The sequence below is a fragment of the Procambarus clarkii genome, chromosome 1 (assembly GCF_040958095.1).
Source record: "Procambarus clarkii isolate CNS0578487 chromosome 1, FALCON_Pclarkii_2.0, whole genome shotgun sequence".
NCBI classification, from domain to species: domain Eukaryota; kingdom Metazoa; phylum Arthropoda; class Malacostraca; order Decapoda; family Cambaridae; genus Procambarus; species Procambarus clarkii.
The window spans coordinates 31,511,602-31,530,782 of NC_091150.1; the positions used below are offsets into that span (position 1 = coordinate 31,511,602).

The 19,181-nt window shown below is 43.2% G+C and overlaps 1 protein-coding gene across 1 annotated transcript in view; it reads right to left on the reverse strand.

Moving 5' to 3' along the window:
• The window catches only part of LOC123764083 (uncharacterized), a 60,051-nt gene that overhangs the window by 40,560 nt on the left and 310 nt on the right, over nt 1-19,181 (reverse strand). The gene's annotated exons all lie outside the window — the stretch shown is intronic.

The following is a 19,181-nucleotide window of genomic DNA, read 5'->3' on the forward strand; positions in this document are numbered from 1 at the left end:
GCTAACTTGGTGGGACCTGACCTAACCTAACCTAACCTAACCTAACCTAACCTACCCGAGGACCCACTAATAGAAATTAGGACATCACGTCAATTTTGCGATCTTCTATGATTTTTTGACCTCCGGAAGGGGGAGTGGGGGGGGGGGGGAGAGGAAGCGGGAGGATCTATTGGAGAGTACGCAGGGCCATATTCACGAAGCAGTTACGCAAGTACTTACGAACGTGTACATCTTTCCTCAATCTTTGACGGCTTTGGTTACATTTATTAAACAGTTTAAAAACATGAAAACTTCCCAATCAACTGTTGTTATTGTTATAAACAGCCTCCTGGTGCTTCGGAGCTCATTAAATTAACTGTTTAATAATTGTAAACAAGCCGCCAAAGAGTGAGAAAAGATGGACATGTTCGTAAGTGCTTGCGTAACTGCTTCGTGAATCTGGCCCCTGGTAGATATACTGGTTACCGCTACAGATCGATGAAATATGCCCGTTTTCTATGTATAGGCTCAACGCTGCACAGGTTTTTATCGATTTGTGAAACACTGTTCTGTTTGGACACAAGAAAAACATTGGGTTATAAGCTGTACATTAGGTCCAGCAACACTCAAAATACTTGGACGTGGCAAAAATAGGGTATATGATACACTTACGTGATATTTACTCCAACGTTGCCATCCGCAAAGCACAATAACCTAATCGAACTGAATCTAACGTGCACTATTAGGCCCCAAAGAATTGTTGGTACTCGCTTAGCTATGCTTGCGCGGATTGAGTTTCAGCTTTTTGATCCCGCCTCTTTAACTGTCAATCAACTGATAAAAGTTGATTAGCTGATACCAATCAACTGGTATCAACTAATTGGTGGTGAGCGATCAGTGATTAGTTAACAATTGACTTCGTCCTCGACTCTCAGAGATCCAGAGTTCAATTCCCAGTTGGGGGTATAAATGGCTGGGCACGTTTCCTGTCAACTAATGCCTTTGTTCATTGAACAGTAAACAGGTAGCCGGGATTTGAATTGACGAAATACTTCTCAATTTAGGACAAAGGTTCACTTGCCAGTTTACAAATAGATCATTACTGGAACCGTAATATGCTTTGAGACTATCACAAATATCTGGATAACTATCCAGGTGGTGTGTGAGTGGGTTTGGTGTCTCACCTTAACATAACATAACATAACATAAGAACAAAGGTAACTGCAGAAGGCCTATTGGCCCACACGAAGCAGCTCCTATTTATAACCACCCAATCCCACTCATATAAAACCTTACCCTGAGGACGGGTTTATATTAAACAGCATGAACACTGATACAGGGAGGGAGTGTAACATGCAGCTACAATCCTGGGGTACTGTATGGTTCTATGTGGATGTGAGGATAGGTTATCTTCTTGAGGTTATCTTGAGATAATTTCGGGGCTTAGCGTCCCCACGACCCGTTCTTGGTTGATACCTGGTTGATGGGGTTCTGGGAGTTCTTCTACTCCCCAAGCCCGGCCCGAGGCCAGGCTTGACTTGTGAGAGTTTGGTCCACCAGGCTGTTGCTTGGAGCGGCCTGCAGGCCCACATACCCACCACAGCCCGGTTGGTCCGACACTCCTTGGAGGAATAAATCTAGTTTCCTCTTGAAGATGTCCACGGTTGTTCCGGCAATATTCTCAACCAGCAAATTGTTCCGGTAATAATCCTCGACCAGGCCTCCTTTTTGTTACACATCCCCAGGAAGCAGCCCGAAGCAGCTGTCTAACTCCCAGGTACCTATTTATTGTTAGGTGACGCATCACCTAACAGACGCATCAGGGTGAAAGAAACTGCCAATTTGTTTCAGCCTCCACCGGGGATCGAACCCGGAACCTCAGGACTACGAATCCAGAGCGCTGTCCACTCAGCTGTCAGGCCCGCCCCCAACATACTCTACCCTAAAGGTCCACCTACCTTTAGGTGGACGGTAGGGCAGCGTCCCCGACTCCCTATCACGGTACCTGGACGCTGCACGAGTCTAAACAGCAGCTATGTCGGCTTGTGCTTTACGTAGTAGACCAAGCGGTGTTGGACAGAGAACCAGACACCGTCTTAACAGGCAAGGCGAGGGAAGAAGATTAGCGAGGGTTTGCGCAGCCGAGGACAGTGGGTGGTGGGTGTAAGGATTGAGGGGAGAGATGGATACGGGTGACGCGAAACAAAGTTGGGTGGAGTGAGGGAGGGATGCACATTTAGCGTGTTAAGGAAGTGTTTACATTGAGAGCATTAAGTCGCTGGCAGCTCCACCTCTCCTCTCCCTTCACTCCAAGAGAGGGGAAGCAACGGGGGAAAACGAAAACACAGGGGGGAGGGCGAAGGAGGGAAGGGGGAGAGAGAGCCAGGGCAGGGAAGGGGGAGAGAGAGAGCCAGGGCAGGGGAGGGGGAGAGAGAGCCAGGGCAGGGAAGGGAGAGAGAGAGAGCCAGGGCAGGGGAGGATAGCTGTGACGGGGAGGCAAGGGGTAAGGGGCACACATGGCCGGCAGCACAGCTGGGAGGCGGGTCTTTTGTGTGGGGCACCACCGGAAGCTAGGTGTCGGTGGACATCTTGGCAGAGTGAACCGGATTACCGGGAAGTGGAGCGAATATTAAGAGAAGCTCGGCAAGTAGGTTGTAACTGGGTGAGGGTGGGGAAAAATGCCGGAGGGATGGGAGGGAGGTGGAGGGGTACGGCCTGCGATGCTGAGGAATGCGCCCTGTGGGATTAGCGAGGGTGGGAGACCGGGGGGGGGGGGGAGACCTAGAGGATACAAAAGCAGAAAGGTGCTTTATCACGTGTTAACATGCTAACATCTCTGCTAGCCACTCCCCTTAAGCCTTACCCCTAGCTCTAGTTCACCCCGGAACAGTTAAGTATCGGCGCCCATTCGTCTCTCCCGTGCACATGGGTCGAACCCGGTTAGTTGTGGCTTGCATGGTGAGCGGAGCGTGGGTGTAATCCACTCGAGGGGCGAGGCGTGTGAGGGATGGGAGCACCGACACAGGTCAGGGAGCATCAGCAGGAAGTGTTCTGCGTAACAGTGGCTTTAGGCATTGTATGTACTAGCTCCATCTATAAATTCATCAATATTTGTATCACCCCTTGTATGTACTTTACCTGAATAAACATTTGAATTTTGAATTTGTTTGGTGGCGTCACATGGAAGGGTAGCGCCGCGCCCAGGGCAGCTACTGTGCTGCAATGTTCGTGAGGCCACCACACACTGTCCCCAACCTGTTCCACCACCAGCACTCACCCCTCACGCTGCCTCACCACCAGCACTCACCCCTCAGTCTACACACACACACATACACACACACACACTACACCAACAGCGAACCCTCACACTACACTGCCTTGTCTCCACTACAACAAGCACCCATGTTATCAACGAACACAAACAAACGTTTAATATCGAGAACAATCAATGGTGAGACAATATTTATAACAACAATACTACTCGGGGTCCTTCTTTTTCCAAGCGTCAGGCCAACTGCCTGGTGACCCACCACGTGAAGGTAACAGGACGACAACCTGGTGTGGACATCCCCCCACCGTCCCATCATCATCATAATCGGTCCGCAGGTGATTGGTGGAGCCGGGAGGGGCGATTGGTCTTGCATGCTTCTTATTGGTCGATCGCTGAGGCCGGTGTGTGTTGACGTACCACCATTTCATTTCTCAAGACAAGCAGGACGACTACCTTTAAGTGCTATCTCCATTACTTGAAACGTATTTTACTTAACGGGCAAAGCAGTATCTTATTATTTAGGAAAAATCCTTACTCAAGCCTAGGACCACTCAAATGAATAAAATCAAAAACTTTAATTCATAAATGGTTGTGCATATATAATTGGGAATGTTTGTGTATAAAATTACAATACATAAGTGTGTCACATTATTGTAGTAATGTGTAGTCATTATAAAAAAAACAGAGACTTTATTCATAACTTATACAAATCCTTACAACAATGACTGGACTAAACAGCTTGACTATATTACTCTTCTTGACTGCTGTTGCAAGCTACGTCTTCAAATCAGTTATGACTGACGTCTTGTTTAAGCTAATCAAAACCTTAACCAACTACCAGAGCATTGGGTACATTCTCTTAATACACATTATTCGAGTTTGGCTTCTCTGTGGGTAGTCCTGGTCTTGTGGTGTTCCCATAGTGATGATTGGTCATGAGACACTAATGGTGCTATTGAAGTACTTACAGACTCTCTCGGGGTCCTCATCAAATTCATATAAAAGTGACTAATAGCTGGTACAATGCTTAAAGCCTGAAGGAGCAATTATAGTGTTATGACACTGCGAGTAGCGAGTATCTTTGGAGTGGCTTAGGTACTTACCCTGGAAACACAAACCGAAACTGTCTCTATTTTCAGCTTGTTACAACTTGTAATAAAGTTGTTACATTTTGGCTTAACGTGTTTATGACGTATTAGAACGTTGTTACAACTTGATATATTGGTTGTTATAACTGGTTAGGTGTTAAAACTTGTTCGAACGTTATACCAACGTCGTAGTTTCGGTGTGTGTTTGGCGGGTTAGTGACTTCACGAAAGGACAATTAACTTAGTTTAATCAATAAACAGGAGGTTGTATTTAATCGCGATTGGAGTCAAAGATAAACCGCGTTAGACATGGGGCGCGTCTTACCGATAACCACTGTCTGCCGGAACCACCACACTTAATTAACACTTAGGGGGAAGCCAAACATTAACGTGGCTCGTTAATCACCGCCTGTACTCAACTGGGACAAAGGAACCTACTGACGCTCCGCCAGTCACAATATATACTTAATAATCCAAATTCCTAGTCAATCGGACAAATAAGATGTGCAAAATTATTACACAATAATCAGTGGTTAATGTGTATGTAATCACTCAATAACCAATGTAACATTCACCTGTCCAGGAAGAGGTGCTGGGTAGGCGAAAAACCATTGGTGTTCACTTAGAACTGTACGCAGAAAGATAATCTTGAGGCAGAATACTGTACGGTGGCCGGCCCTTGTTACCACTCAACTACTCAGGTACTCAATGGTGGATAGTGTCCTTGGCACAGCAGCACGCGGCAGTCTTCTTGGGACGACAATGCAACACTCCCTTGATGATACGTGGCAGAGTGGTGATGAACTGGTGATTGGTAACACTGCACAATCCGTTCTCGCACTTTCATATAATCAATATTGACTTATTAAATAAGTGCATATGTGACATACTAATTTATTGTGAATATTTTAGTTTACCTTGAAAAGCTTCATAGAAAACACCGACCTTACCTAACCTTCTTAGTATGTTAAGATAGGCATCATATTGCTTCGTAATTACAATTATTACTTAATCTATACCTATAATAGGTTAATGTAGGTATATAATGATCATGTAGGCATTTTGAGGCTTAGCCACAAAATGTATTTGAATAATTACAAAATTGCAGTATAAAACACTGCACCTGTTGCAGACGGTGAGTTACAATAACGCGACTGAAGATATTATGAACAAACCACACATCTGAAGATGAAACGACGACGTTTCGGTCAGTAATGGACCATTATCGTGTGTTGATAACACACGACTTGATAATGGTCCAGGACGGACAGAAACGTCGTCGATTATTCATCTTCCGAGATGTGTTTTGCACCGGTTACGAATGTGACCATGTCTGAAGGTTAATTTAATATGAACAAGATAATTATCTCTAGGATATGGTGAGTGGTCCCTAGTAGGGTGGACGTGCTGATGCGTCACTTGTGACAAGATGGTCTCAGCCCGTGATCAGAGAACCATCTCTGCCTTCCAACTGCGGTTTATAAGGCTTTGGGATAAGATGAAATCATTGTATCGTTTTCCATTAGGCTAGTGCACCTTTTGTGGTCAGCTCAGACCTTCACAATGGGGCGGGGCAGCGGGAGTGTGTCAATCAATCACATATTACTATAAGTCAGCTATCACCTTCACCTTAAAAATATTTAAATAATTAGGCCTATACTGTTTTCCACGCAATCAAAAAAAAATCGAGACCTGTAGTTATGATAAAACTCTGTAAAATAACTTGGATGTGTAATGTTATCTTATATTGCATGAAGAGTTATGCAATTACAAGTGATGCCTCATGTGTTCAATATATTTTTGTATTTGCGATGTATTATGGATGCCACAGAGACGGTACACAACACGGGATGTACGAGATATCAGCATGAAGGCGCCAGGTAAAATTTTTCAGCCGGGGGCTGATAACACAAAGGAAATTGTCTACAGCGTTCGTTCTTACCCCACAACAATTTTTATCATTTACACAGGTGAGTACAGGGGGCAGACTACTACAGAGTTCTGTTAACGGATTGATAACTGTTGCCGCCGGAGCCGACTCCTTTATTGTGCACTCAACATCCATCCTGTGAGCGGTTGCGCAAAAAAGATTACAGAGGACACAAAAGTGCTTTATCATTCCTCAACGGAGATTATTACATAAACAATTACATCTATTACAAAAGGGAGCCGGTCGGCCGAGCGGACAGCACACTGGATTTGTGATCCTGTGGTCCCGGGTTCGATCCCGGGCACCGGTGAGAAACAATGGGCAGAGTTTCTTTCACCCTATGCCCCTGTTACCTAGCAGTAAAATAGGTACCTGGGTGTTAGTCAGCTGTCACGGGCTGCTTCCTGGGTGTGGAGGCCTGGTCGAGGACCAGGCCGCGGGGACACTAAAAAGCCCCGAAATCATCTCAAGATAACCTCAAGAAGATATCCTGCACACATTATAATTATTCTGTCGGCAAGTTACATAGATTGTTCCATTTCATTAGCTATATACTTACAGTTAAGCATTATACATTAATGGTAAGTCTTTTTGTCAATACATAATTGTTTTAGCTATGGAGATATTACAGGGTGATAGGGGAGCTGCTGTTTGTTATTATTGGTCGTCACGCTGCACTACTTGCTTCTTAATCTCGTGTGTGTCATTTATCTACTGGAAGCGAAACGTGGATACAGCGCAAGGATTTTAGATACAGTTTATTTTATCCTTGATAATAAGATGGCTTGCCATTTCCTACATCGTGAGTTTAGATTTCTCTCTAAATGGTTCAATTTTATCACGGTCTAAGATGTAATGCTGTAGTGTGTGTCCCTGTCTTTGTCCACACGCTTTGTACTTTACTTCATCTAGATCTCTATACAAGCCCAACTGCCAGATACTTGTAGCCAAGTCTTATTCGAGCTGTGATTACGTCTGTTAGTCTACTATTTTCTTACTTGCCCCATACACACGTTTTACTTGACACATTTCATTGGAATGAACAATGGGCCTGCTAGTTCCAGTTTGCACTGTTCTACTTTCTTCGACCAGTAGCCATACTGGTGTTTGGTGTAGCTCTTAAACTATAATTAGATTATATTGAAGCATATTACATTGGTTTAAAATCATTATTTGATAAGTTTCAAGATGCATTTTACCCCTAGAAGGCGCATTTCGTTCTAAGGCGAGACAAAATTCACATGAATCAGCAGAGGCTCTTGTGGGTTTTCCCGTGAAGGACCTCTCATGTGAGTCAGCTCAACAAGGAGACCATTAAGACCCATCTAGATGTGAACGAACACTTATAAACATTAGTCAAGTGTCACCGAGGGTGGCTCCACTTCTCATTATCATGCTGCAAGTTTAGTCATGACACGTGCATCACCGTCTCGGATCTTGACGACGTCTCCTCCAGAGGCACCCCTCGCCAGTCCCTCCACCACCCACCATACACCCCTGGGACACCCTGGCCAGTCCCTCCACCACCCACCATACACCCCTGGGATACCCTGGCCAGTCCCTCCACCACCCACCACACACCCCAGGGACACCGTGACCAGTCCCTCCACCCACGATACACCCCTGGGACACCGTGACCAGTCCCTCCACCCACCATACACCCCTGGGACACCCTGGCCAGTCCCTCCACCACCCACCATACACCCCAGGGACACCCTGACCAGTCCCTCCACCATAGAGGTCGGGGAACTCCAAGAGTCAGCAAGATTTTTTTTTTTAATAAATTTACTTTCATTTAAATATTAATTACCAAGGAAAACACAGTGAAGAATAACCGACTTAAAAGAGTCACCCTACATGAGGAAGTTAGCCTACAATGCAGGATATCATGAGAGATGGATATCTTGAGATGATTTCGGGACTCGACCAGGCCTCCGTTTTGTTTTTGCATGGAGAACATTTATATCATTCGACAGGCGATTCATCCATTCCATACACGGCAATCATTAACTAGTCTAGTGATGATTTACTAATTCAGTATCAATACAAGAGAATGTGTGTGAGACCAAGGATGGAGGCCAGACGCCCCAGGCTGTGACGCCGGGTATGTTAATTTAACAGAGGGAGGGATAATGGTTTTGATTTAACTAAGATTGATTCCTGCCAGAGACTTACTATTAATATATTTATTTCGTTAACAGACACAGAAATCAGCCGAGAATGAAACGGTAAAGAGTAATACTTGATTTCGGTCCTAATTATTTATTAATCAACAAAATGGAATTGACATCCTAACACGAGAGAGACAGGCGGGCACCCCACCTAGTAACGTGGTGTTTCACAGGCATTCTATTAAGCCAACTAGCTGATTTTTCAATTAACTGCGTAAGCTTGGGGAGCCGGTCGGCCGAGCGGACAGCACACTGTACTTGTGATCCTGGGTTCGATCCCAGGCGCCGGCGAGAAACAATGGGCAGAGTTTCTTTCACCCTATGCCCCTGTTACCTAGCAGTAAAATAGGTACCTGGGTGTTAGTCAACTGTCACGGGCTGCTTCCTGGGAGTGGAGGCCTGGTCGAGGACCGGGCCGCGGGGACACTAAAGCCCCGAAATCATCTCAAGATAACCTCAAGATAAGAAGCTAATTTGCTTGTATTCGAATAGGCCTAAGGTGATGATTCCATAAATTCATTATAACGAATAACCAAAAGATTTTGGGGAATAACTTATCGCTAGTTAGATATCTAAGAGTACGTTCGCAACCACCATAAGGAGTCTAAACATATATTGCCTAGGTCACCAGCAATTCTGAAATTTCATGTAAGCTTCCCCTTTTATACGTCAGCCTGGATTAAATAGGAATCCATGAGTCAGTCGCAGTTTTCCGAAAACCTGAATATTCTTCAGTTTCAACCTTTGTGGGAATATTTTAAATATAGCCTCCCCAAAAACCCCACACTGTGGCAGCTCTCAACCCTTTTTCACCATCTTCACGACGCGCATTGTCCAGCAGTACAATCTAGGCCTGTGACAGGATGAACAACCCAGCGGGTTTTCTTCCTATTGGGGAGTGTTGTACATGCTGCTATGGCGGTGTGTCCACTCACAAGATGAGTGGCGCTGCCCAATAAACTCGCCCCTCGGGGCAAAATTTAAATTTAAATTTACAATCTAGGAGATGGTCTGCCACTTGTCCTTGTCCTCTGCGTCGGACAGCTTCGCCATGACGAAACAAAGTGTCGATATTCAGGTAAATAAAGTGTTGGATATGCTCGAACAATTGCGTAGCCTAGTTTAATATACATTACTTTCAAAATAGCAAAACATGATCAGCACATCCTTTACTGGTGATTCCTGGTGTCGTGCCATTATTTTTTTTAGTTGCGGTGCGCTGGTCATTTTTAACATTAAAATATAAAGACTATACACACAAAAATCACAATAGCGTGGTATATCAAATGAACAAATCCACAAGGGCCGTGATGAGGATTCGAAACCCTCATCTCGCCCCCTTGTGGATTTGTTTATAAAGACTATTGTCTGGAAACTTTAAACAATAATAATGAAAAAATTACTGAGATAATAGTTTGAACATCTAGGCGCAAGTTGATTTCTTTGAAGAGAACCAGAATCCCATTACCTAACACTTCTAGAACTAACTAGGCCACAAATAGCCTACGGTAAGACATTTTAAACATAGCTGTCTATTTCTTCCTGCCTCTTACAATTTATGACGACTCTTCTTTAATGTGCAGACATCATTTGTAATGGGAGGTGTGATGAACTTTGATGATTCTATAATTTACTAATAAAGGACAAAACAAGAGTTAAACAAAAGCTGTGAATTTAGTTTACTTTATATTAGCATTCTTAAAACTAAGAAAAATCATTGAGTTAAATGAAGATTTTAACACATTTACTACCTAAAGTCAATCAATAAAACACTAAATTATGAAAAGCTGTCGAAATCCAAAAAAAATTATTCCCTACACTCAAGAGTTGATAAATATTACAGCTAATATAGGATTATCGATATGTGGAAATAATAAGGACCGAGCTCAAATCTACACAACGAAATAATGCCTATTAATTCCATAAGAGACCAAGAGGCACGGTAGATAATGCAAAAAAGCCCAAATGAAAAGTAGACGTACAATATAGCCTCAGTATACTATATTATTCTATCAATATAGCCTGAGTATACTATATTATTGAATAAACGCCCTGACCATCATCGCCCCCATCAGTAACGGTGAGAACCATCACTCCAGCTCTCACAGTTACTCACTACCCGCCTCCTGGCCCCCACCATTCCCCTCATCGCCCCAACCCCCAGGAACCACCCACACGCCCCCTCGCTGTTGGAGATACCTCCAAGCTCAGCCAGCTGGCCGACCCCTCACATGTTCCTCTTGCTGACAACTAAAACATTTGTTGTGACAACCACCATTACGCCCAGCCTCAATTGTATTAAAATTTACCCTGGCTGCCACGCCACCTTCGCTTTCTCCATACTTGGCAACGTTAACTTCTTTTTTTTATATGCTTATTGTCAAATGCTATGTAATAGAGGTCTAGAATTGTAAACATTTAGTAAATAATAGAAGACCTCACCCAGCTCTTGGGAGGTGGGATGCGTGCCCAAGATACAACAAGCATTTCCTCTCTGGATCGCGACACTTGAGTCGCTGGAACAGGAAACTGGACACCCGTGAGTCTCTATAGTTTGCCTAATCAGTTCCTGCCCCACTTCCTTTAGGAACTTAAGTGCACTTTTACCCCAGGTGTCCAGGGTCTCAGGAGCCTATTGGCGCATTATATATATATATATATATATATATATATATATATATATATATATATATATATATATATATATATATATGACAGTGTCAGACCACGGAGGAAAATTGAAACAGGAATTTCCTTAAGTACTTTCGTATATTAATACATCTTCAGAAGAAGTCTGAAGATGACTCCTTCTGAAGATGTATTAATATACGAAAGTACTTAAGGAAATTCCTGTTTCAATTTTCCTCCGTGGTCTGACACTCACATTTTTAATCACGTGTTTATTTTCGTGATTTATACACATGTGTATAAATCACGAAAAGTGTATATATATATATATATATACACACACATGTGTATATATATATATATATATATATATATATATATATATATATATATATATATATATATATATATATATACATATATATATATATATATATATATATATATATACATATATATATATATACATATATATATATATATATATATATATATATATATATATATATATATTATATATATATATATATATATATATATATATTTGTTGAATATGAACGAAAAAAGTAAGATTAATAATTCTAACACGAATTTGTTCATTATTTGTTATGTTTTTCTTCACTGTCGGTGGTAATAAAAATATCAATTCTCCAAAATTAATTTTTATTAATAGTCTGATGCCTAGAAGCGTTTCGTAAGGGCTTACATTCTCAAAGACTTCTTTACACTTAACACTACACTTATGATACACTTGATACTCTGTGTATGAAACATTTGACATAACACGATTTTTATTGGTTTGGGTGAGGTGGGTACATGAGAATGGAAATAACTGTAGAGGGCCTATTGGCCCATACGGTGCCTTGAAGTGGGTAGAATATAGTTGTGCATTAATTGGCTGTTGACGGCTTGTGTTGACTTTTTGATGTGTAGTGCCTCGCTGATGTCGAGCCGCCTACTATCGATGATTTCTGTGTTGTTTGTTAATATTTCTCTGGTGATGGTATGGTTGTGAGATGAGATTATATGTTCCTTGATGGAGCCCTGTTGTTTGTGCATTGTTAGTCGCCTGGAAAGAGACGTTGTTGTCTTGCCTATATACTGAGTTCTTTGGGGCTTACAGTCCCCAAGTGGGCATTTAAAGGCATAGATGACGTTGGTTTCCTTCAAAACGTTCTGCTTGGTGTCTGGGGAGTTTTTCATGAGTAGATTGGCCGTTTTGTTTGGTTTTATAATAAATTATCAATTGTATCTTCTGATTTTTGTCTGTAGGGATGACGTTCCTATCAATAATATCTTTCAGGACACTTTCCTCCATTTTATGAGCCGTCGAAAGGAAGTTCCTGTAAAATAGTCTAATTGGGGGTACAAGTGTTGTGTTGGTTGACTCTTCAGAGGTTGCATGGCGTTTTACCTTTCTATTTATGATGTTTTCAACAAAACCGTTAGAGAAGCCGTTGTTGACTAGGACCTGCCTTACCCTACAGAGTTCTTCATCGACTTCTTTCCACCCTGAGCTGTGGCTGAGAGCACGTTCGACGTAAGCGTTGACAACACTCCTCTTGTACTTGTCTGGGGAGTCACTGCCGGTCGGCCGAGCGGACAGCACGCGGGATTTGTGATCCTGTGGTCCTGGGTTCGATCCCAGGCGCCGGCGAGAAACAATGGGCAGAGTTTCTTTCACCCTATGCCCCTGTTACCTAGCAGTAAAATAGGTACCTGGGTGTTAGTCAGCTGTCACGGGCTGCTTCCTGGGGGTGGAGGCCTGGTCGAGGACCGGGCCGCGGGGACACTAAAAAAGCCCCGAAATCATCTCAAGATCTCAAGATAACCTCACTATTGGCATTGAGGCACATTCCTATGTTTGTTTCCGACTGTTACATCCAGAAAGGGCAGCTTCCCATTATTCTCCATCTCGTAAGTGAAACAACACAGAATTCCGCTCAAATGCCTCCTTCAGCTGCTGCAGACATCTGGCATCAGGTACCTGTGTAAAAATGTCAACATACCTATAGCTATATACCTGCAGTATATGGCGGGTCTCAAGTCAATGTCAACTAAGACCCTCTGCTCGATGGTGCCCATGTAGAAGTTCGCAAACAGGACACCTAGGGGAGAACCCATGGCGACCCCCATTTACTTGCTTATACATGTGCCCATCTGGGTTCAAGAAAGGTGCCTCTTTAGTGCAGGCTTGAAGTAGTTTCCTCAGTATGCTTTCTGGCATGTCAAGAGGAGTGCAAGCCGGGTCACGATACACTCTGTCTACTATCATCCCGATTGTTTCGTCCACAGGTACGTTGGTAAATAGTGACTCTACATCTAACGATGCTCTTATCCCTGTGGCCCGTGCTCCCCGCAGTAAGTCGACAAATTCCTTCGGAGACTTCAGACATTCGATGCGTCCGACAATCTTCGCATCATCATCAGGTGATTAGATTACCAAAAGGAGAATGAAACACAATAATGATTATGTAATGTATGTGCACAACGTTTCATTCCTGCCTGGAACATCTTCAGGTGAGATATGGCTTTTAACATGATTGATGATTGATAAAGAGTAAGCCACCCAAGAGGTAGCACGGGCATGAATAGCCCTTAAGTTGTAGCATGTATGGTAAGGGGGATATCGACTCTGACAGAGGTGAGGTAAAGGGTCAGACGGGTCAAGCCGCGGGGCTCAGGTGCCGGCGTAGAAGCAATGTTTTCTCTGCTGTGGCATTGGTGTTAGTTAACTCTCTATAGTTGGTTGGATTTGTTTGATGTATAATACCTCGGCAATGTCCAATCTTGTTTAGTCACTTTATCTGTCGATTATTTTGTTGTCAGGATATATCTGGTGATGATCTGGTTATGTGTAGAGACTTTATATTCCTCGATACCTTGCTGTTTGTGCATTGTTGGGCACCTTGAAAGGGATGTTGTCTTCTTATATATTGAAATTGTTAAGGCTGAGAGTCCCCAAGTGGGCACGTGAAATCATAGCCGACATTCGTCTCTTTTTAAGGAGTTTTATTTGGTGCCCTAAGTTTTTTATGGGCAAGTTTGGCTGTCTTCTTGCACCTATAGTATAATATTAATTCAATCTTCTGGGTGGTATTGGTAAAGGTCACATTTCAATCAATAATCTTTTTCAGGACACTGTGCCTGTCACTACGTCTGTGTCTGTACTCACCTACGGGTGGGCGCCTGACAGCTGGGTGGACAGCGCTTCGGATTCGTAGTCCTGAGGTTCCGGGTTCGATCCCCGGTGGAGGCGGAGACAAATTGGCAAAATGTTTCTTTCACCCTGATGCCCCTGTTACCTAGCAGTAAATATGTGCCTGGAAGTTAGACAGCTGCTACGGGCTGCTTCCTGGGGGTGTGTGTAAAAAGGAGGCCTGGTCGAGGACCGGACCGCGGGGACGTTAAGCCCCGAAATCATCTCAAGATAACCTAGTTGTGCTTGTGGAGATGTTAATGATAATAAAACGAAATGTAAATCTATGTCTCACACCCTTACCTTGAGGTTACCTTGAGGTGCTTCTGGGGCTTAGCGTCCCCACGGCCCGATCGTCGACCAGGCCTCCTGGTTGCTGGACTGATCAACGAGGCTCTTGGACGCGGCTGCTCACAGCCTGATGTACGAATCACAGCCTGGTTGATCAGATATTCTTAGGAGGTGCTTATCCAGTTCTCTCTTGAACACTGTGAGGGACACTGCACCCTCACTCATTATGTTATTGATAGCCCGTTGATTAATGTATACAGAAACACTGAGATAAGGATTGTTCCTGAACAAATAGCCTGAATTTGTCACAACGGAAAGATTGCCGATATTCTGGAGATATATAAGAATTTTGCACCAAGATTGTAACTTTGTTGAATTGTCTGAATGTCTATTGCACACTGTTTGTATACCTAGTCCTAAAAGTTTGTGGGTTTACGTCTGGTAACATCCTGCATGTGTAAAGGAAGAAATGAATATGTTTATCACTCAGAATGTTCGTTAATACGCTTATTGTTTGTGATGCGTGTGTGTGTATTCACCTAGTTGTGCTTGCGGGGGTTGAGCTCTGCTCTTTCGGCCCGCCTCTCAACTGTCAATAAACCGTTTCTAACTACTACTATTTTTTTCCACACACACACACACACACACACTTCAGGAAGCAGCCCGTGACAGCTAATTAACTCCCAGGTACCTATTTACTGCTAGGTAACAGGGGAATAGGGTGAAAGAAACTCTGCCCATTGTTTCTCGCCGGCGCCCGGGATTGAACCCAGGACCACAGGATCACGTGTCCAGCGTGCTGTCCTCTCGGCCGGCCGACTCCCTGTGTGTGTGTGTGTGTGTGTGTGTGTGTGTGTGTGTGTGTGTGTGTGTGTATAGATGGGTAGAGTGAAATGTACATTTCTCCTTTACACTTGCAGGATGTTACTATTTGTTTAGGAACAGTCTTTATCTCAGTTTTTCTATATATCCTTATCTCAGTGTTTCTATATATCCTTATCTCAGTGTTTCTATATATCCTTATCTCAGTGTTTCTATATATCCTTATCTCAGTTTTTCGACTGGCAGTAAGTTTTTATTTATACATCTTTCATTGAATATGGCTGCATATTCTGTATTAATTGTTTTCATATTTAGGGGCTTCTATCCCTCTGACTAGTGCTCTTGCATCTGGGTTTAATTGGAAGAGGAGTTCTTAAAAAGTCATGTTCGTTTGAGGTGAAGGAAAAGAAATAAATAACTGTAGAATGTATTACACTTATTATAAATTTACACAACATTTCGAACCTACATGGTTCATTCTCAAGTGATGTGACAGTATAGGGCATATTGTATTTATACCATTAAAGGGTCAGATGATGACAAATGGAACGAACAATGGGGTCAGGTGTAGACAAATGGATCGAACAATGGATTATATAGGGGTATACAGATGGATTAAGAATAAGGCATAAAGGAAAAAAGAGAAGAACAAAGCAAAATAGAGTACGAAACACATGCAAAGATTAATCAGGTGTAGTGGGCGTGGCATGTTGAGCAGTGACTTCTATGTTGGCATCTTCACGTCTGGTCTTGCTCTTACTCTCATGATGGGTAGAGTGAATAGTTTCGTAATTTGGGTATTCATGGCGAGTTGTTCTATTTTTATGTGGATTGCTTCAAGAATTTGTAATCTTCTTACATCTTGGGTTTTGTCTATTATACAAGTGTTTTTATTCAACATTTCTTTTCTTAGGGTGAATATATATATATATATATATATATATATATATATATATATATATATATATATGCAGAATAACCACATGTGAAAAATAGAGAACGCTTAACGCGTTTTCGGCTAATTAGCCTTCATCAGAGCAAAGTAGAATGCACATTTTTATCTATTTTCATCTATTTTTCACATGTGGTTATTCTGCATACTTGGATCAGTGTTTTTGTGACCATTGTTGCATATATAATATGTTGTACCTAGTAGCCAGAATGCAGTATGCGGCCTACTATGCAAGGCCCGATTTGCTTAATAAGCCAAGTTTTCCCGAATTTATATATTTTTCGTGTTTTTTTCTTATGAAATGATAAAGCTATTCATTTCATTATGCATGAGTTCTTTTAAGTTGAGTTAAAATTAACTTAGATATATGACCGAATCTAACCAATCCAACCTAACCTAAACTAACATAACTAAGTCAATAATTTATGTTCTGAACATAATATAATAATAATATTTCAAATAAATCAATTGGAAACAAAATTTTGAAAATAAAGAAAATCACTCGGCCTATTAGGCAAATCGAGTCTTGCATAGTAGGCCGAGAAGTGCGTTCTGGCTACTAGGTACGACATTATATATATATCATACATAAATGTAACACGTTGTACTGAACAAGGTGATAATATACCTGCTTGATGGGGGCTCTGGGAGTTGTTCTACTACCCAAGCCTTGAGCTATCTCATCCCTTTATGTGTATTTATACCTCAATAAACCTGTTTCATTTTGATTGTATTCATCAGGAATAAAACTATAACGTTAAGTAATTATTTTATAAAAGACATGAGCCAGGAACCAACTGCGTGCCAGAGCCTTCATATGGTTATCTGTCTGAGTGTCTGTATTAAAGCAGCTGGAAATCCACGAGTACAGTATTGTAGACTAGCAAGGAAAGTGGTGATGCGAACCTAAATCGAAGATGATGGAAGTTAAGAAACCTCCATGCATAGCTGTCAGTACAGATATGGCGTACTGCATGTACAATATGCGCACATAGATAAGCAAATGTATCCTAGCCTAAGTACGTATTTTTACTTTTTACTCACAAAGTTCGTAAACGTGCAGGGAAAAACAGGTTACGTTCCCTGTCTCATTGGTGTCTAGCTCACCTTCGGTGATCCGAGGCATGTTCTGGTCTCAGCGCTACATGAAATGTTCCCAGCCTCACCTTCAGTACTACACGTCATGCGCAGACGAGGAGTCACAATAACATGGCTGAAATATGTTGACCAAACCACACACAAGGAAGTGAAGGGACAACAACGTTTCGGTCCTTCCTGGACCATTCTAAAATCGTCTTGAGAATGATCCAGGACGGACCGAAACGTCGTCGTCCCTTCACTTTCTAGTGTGTGGTTTGGTCAACATACTACACGTCATGTTCACAGCCTCACTCTCAGCTCTACATGTTCCCAGCGTCACCTTCAGTACATATTCCCAGCCTCACCTTCAGCACTACATGTTCCCAGCCTCACCTTCAGCACTACATGTTCCCAGCCTCACCTTCAGCACTACATGTTCCCAGCCTCACCTTCAGTACTACATGTTCCCAGCCTCACCTTCAGCACTACATGTTCCCAGCCTCACCTTCAGTACTACATGTTCCCAGCCTCACCTTCAGCACTACATGTTCCCAGCCTCACCTTCAGTACTACATGTTCCCAGTCTCACCTTCAGCACTACATGTTCCCAGCCTCACCTTCAGTACTACATGTTCCCAGTCTCACCTTCAGCACTACATGTTCCCAGCCTCACCTTCAGTACTACATGTTCCCAGCCTCACCTTCAGCACTACATGTTCCCAGCCTCACCTTCAGTACTACATGTTCCCAGCCTCACCTTCAGTACTACATGTTCCCAGCCTCACCTTCAGCACTACATGTTCCCAGCCTCACCTTCAGTACTACATGTTCCCAGTCTCACCTTCAGCACTACATGTTCCCAGCCTCACCTTCAGTACTACATGTTCCCAGTCTCACCTTCAGCACTACATGTTCCCAGCCTCACCTTCAGTACTACATGTTCCCAGTCTCACCTTCAGCACTACATGTTCCCAGTCTCACCTTCAGTACTACATGTTCCCAGCCTCACCTTCAGCACTACATGTTCCCAGCCTCACCTTCAGTACTACATGTTCCCAGCCTCACCTTCAGTACTACATGTTCCCAGCCTCATCTTCAGCACTACATGTTCCCAGCCTCACCTTCAGTACTACATGTTCCCAGCCTCACCTTCAGCACTACATGTTCCCAGCCTCACCTTCAGTACTACATGTTCCCAGCCTCACCTTCAGTACTACATGTTCCCAGCCTCACCTTCAGTACTACATGTTCCCAGCCTCACCTTCAGTACTACATGTTCCCAGCCTCACCTTCAGTACTACATGTTCCCAGCCTCACCTTCAGTACTACATGTTCCCAGCCTCACCTTCAGTACTACATGTCCCCAGCCTCACCATCAGTACATGTTCCCAGCCTCACCTTCAGTACTACATATTCCCAGCCTCACCATCAGTACATGTTCCCAGCCTCACCTTCAGTACTACATATTCCCAGCCTCACCATCAGTACATGTTCCCAGCCTCACCTTCAGTACTACATATTCCCAGCCTCACCATCAGTACATGTTCCCAGCCTCATCTTCAGCACTACATATTCCCAGCCTCATCTTCAGCACTACATATTCCCAGCCTCACCATCAGTACATGTTCCCAGCCTCATCTTCAGCACTACATATTCCCAGCCTCACCATCAGTACATGTTCCCAGCCTCACCTTCAGTACTACATGTTCCCAGCCTCACCCTCAGTACTACACGTCATGTTCCCAGCCTCAAAACCCTGGCGTCTGGGCT